This window comes from Neofelis nebulosa, chromosome X (genome assembly GCF_028018385.1).
Source record: "Neofelis nebulosa isolate mNeoNeb1 chromosome X, mNeoNeb1.pri, whole genome shotgun sequence".
Classification (NCBI taxonomy): Eukaryota; Metazoa; Chordata; class Mammalia; order Carnivora; family Felidae; genus Neofelis; species Neofelis nebulosa.
This window is the reverse complement of record NC_080800.1, coordinates 10,122,407-10,126,202: the sequence shown is the minus strand read 5'-3', so window position 1 is coordinate 10,126,202 and position 3,796 is coordinate 10,122,407.

Genomic DNA, 3,796 nt, shown 5'->3' with positions numbered 1-3,796 from the left:
GACACTATCCTCACTTACCTAGACATCTGATGTACAGGGGATCTCCACTCTACTGTCACATCCAAGTGACACTTACCAAGTGACACTTACCCAGTGACACCAAGTGAAACTTACCAAGTGGATAGCAGGGTCCCATTAATGAGCATAACCAGGGTCACTGTAACATGACTGACTACCCATAACCTGAAAAAACACAATGGGCATGTAAGGCAAAGTTGTCTTACCTGGGGAAACAACAGCGTACTTAAATTACTTAACACTGGTTATTTCTATCACCGGAGGAATCATCAACACTTTGGATCCTGGCAGAACTAGTTTTTGTGTGTGTGTGTGTGTTTATTCATTTTTGAAAGACAGAGAGAGACAGAGCACAAGCAGGGGTGGGGCAGAGAGAGAGGGGGACACAGAATCCGAAGCGGGCTCCAGGCTCCGAGCTGTCAGCACAGAACCCGACGCGGGGCTCGAACTCACGAACTGCGAGATCACGACCTGAGCCGAAGTCGGACGCTCAACCGACTGATCCACCCAGGCGCCCCTTGGCAGACCTAGAATTGTAAGGTCAACACTGATGTTAGAGAAACCATCATCTCCTGAGTACCTATCAAACTTCAGACTCATGACTGTGCTGTGGCCCCGTAGGATAAGGGACTTGCACACCTGTGTATCCCTCCGTCAACACTAGGTAAACACACATTCTATCTAAACTTTAGAATACCTACTAGCATGCGTCCTACCATTTGTGGGGACCGCATCACTTCTTACCTGAATACCTGTCAAACAAAAACAAAGACAAAAACATACTAACAAAAACTTGGGAATCCATCCACACTTTTCCACTTATCAGATGGTTAGGTTGTTTCCAGGGTGAAGACCCACATCATCACTTACCTAGAAAAAGCAAAGTCCTATCATCGATCATTGTGAGGTTCACTGTGATTTCTGGACAGGACCTAGAAAAACACATTGTGACATCACAGCGTCTTGGCTAAGATCAAGTGAAAAACACACTGATAAACGGGTCTCTGGAATATCCTACCAGGCCATGGGAAATAACCTTGTATACTTCCATCATCCTAGAACCCATCAAACCTACCTGGGATCTTGCAGGACACCAAGGTCTATGTCAATGTCAGACACCATTGTGTCTTCACTGGTCACCTACAAAACTACCATGGTAACGGATGTGACCCACAACTCCATGGTTATTATGTGAATAGCCATGAATCTCTATATACACAAAGTTAAATATCAATTTCCTCTAAAATATAAAATGGTGGGATAAGATGTTTGCTAGAATTGGTAAAAACACTATCATTTCTGCCTGATGCTTTAAATAACCAACATGGTGAACAAGTTCACACAATCAACAAAATATAACAGGAATCCATTCATGAAATCAGAGGGTCTGATGGGGCGCCTGGGTGGCTCAGTCACTTAAGCATCCGACTTCGGCTCAGGTCATGATTTCACGGATTGTGGGTTAGAGCCCCGTATTGGGCTCTGTGCTGACAGCTCAGAGCCTGGAGCCTGCTTCGGATTCTGTGTCTCATTCTCTTTCTGCCCCTCCCCAACATGGGCTCTCTGTCCCTCAAAAATAAGTAAATTAATAAAAAAAAGAGGGTCTGGTACAGTGAAGGTACACCTCATCATATACCTGAAAGCCAGAAATATCCCTGCCTTGAAGACCAATGTCAGGTGCACTGAAATCTTTGACAGGCACCAGAAAAACCCATTACAACAGATGTGTAAAGGGACACAACTTGTTCTACCAGGATACCTGCAATCACCTTGGTCACTTTATTATGATGAGACATATCAGCTTCTTTTGAATACTTGCAGTTCTCCAAGGTCAAAACCATCACCAGTTAAAACAATGTTTCTTCGTGGGACACCTGCAAAATTTTCATGGTTATTGCTGTGGTTGAGGGCATATGTTAATTACACGGATATGGCAATCTCTCAACACTCACAAGGCTAAGCAAGAGTCTTTTCTAAAATATAACCGGTAAACACTCATGGTTTCTAGAATTAATCAGGAGTACCAATGTATACCTGAATACCTGCGAATAAATCATGGTCACAACTCTAAAAGACACCATCGTCACTTACCTAGCTATCTGGAGATCAGACGGCCTGTGCTGGGGCTGTTATTACCTGCGGACATAACAGCCACGTCTGCCATTAACATCAGTGTTAAGTGCACAGTGATGTCTTTCTCAGGCTGCTATCAAGACATTATCAAATCTATGTTAAGGACGCGACTTTTGTTAAGAAGCATCTGCAAATAGCAGGGTCACTCTGTCATCACGGGACACACTGATTCTACCTGGATACGCTCAGTGATCAAAGATTAACACTGATGTCAGACAACATCAGCATCACTTCACTGGACACCAAAAGAAAACCCATGGGGAGGACTGTCGGGAAGACACTGTCATAAATATTTGCATATGTGTTATCCCTCAACACTCACAGGGTCAGACAAACTTTTTCTCAAGTCAATGTACCTAATGAATTAATACCACAGCATCTCCTATCGCTAAACTATCAAAGAAGTCAATAGGAAACTTTAAAAAAATCACGGTACACTGTGCTAGAGACACTAACCTCACTCACCTCGAGAGCTGAGGATCAGATACGTGTAATGTGATAAGACCCACTTTATCACATACCTGGTTACCAGCGAGTTCCCGCTGATAAGCACGGTCTGGGTCTCTGTGATGTCAGGACTGCTAGAATCTTGAGAAACATACTCAACAAGCCCGTGGCAGGATACAAGTTGTTTACCTGCAAAAACAAAGAGTGTATCTGTGAATATTCTGGGTCACTTCTGTCATTAGGGAAAACACAACACAAGATGGATTTTATCTGAACCTGAAGGTCAATGCCATTGTTAGACACACTAAGATCTCTTCTAAGAGTACTGGTATAAATCTCATGGTCAATACTTGATGTGCAACAGAGAAGTTCCCTGGAAATTCATATTCCTTTATCACTGCTGAGTTTAAACACACATTATATCTAAATTGAAAAACATAAAAAAATAAGGGCTCATACTTACTAGCACTGGTTGGGACAGTATCATGTCTGAACAGAACACCTGCATAGACCCATGGTAACAGAACAGTTAGGAACACCATCTACCCTTACTAAATACCTGAAAATCAATGTACAGGGTGCTTAAGGCCCATATCGTCATGTACCTGAATAGAAGTAAAATCCCATCAACGACCATTTTGAAATTTACCATGACCTCTTGAGGGTAATTTAAAAAACACTTTGTGAACAATGCGTCTATGGACACTCCTCTCCTACTAGGACACTGCATATGATCTTGTTCATTGCCATCACTGCAGGACCCTTCAGCTCTTCCCGGACTGTTGCAGTCCTTCAAGGTCTATGCCAAAGAGAGCCACACCTTCACCTCTTCCCTGCTCACCTTCAGTAACACCAAGGGTATTCCTGTACCACACAACTCCACCATTATGGCTATTCACGTCAGAATTCACCCAACACATACGTAAATATACATTTCCCCAGAAATAGACAACAGTAGAATAGCATGATTGCTGTAATTGGTAAAATGCTGTCACTTCTTACCTGAGGACCTAGGGGAAAAAAAACACACATGGGAAATAATTTCAGTCCAACAATAACACTGATCTAGATGTGAGAAGATCAGATAGTTTCAAACAGTGAAAGTGAACATCACCACTTATCTGGGGAACCGAAATGTCCCCAGAAAATCACCAATGTGAGGTTCATCATAATCTCCTGACAGGAAACCTGGGAAAAA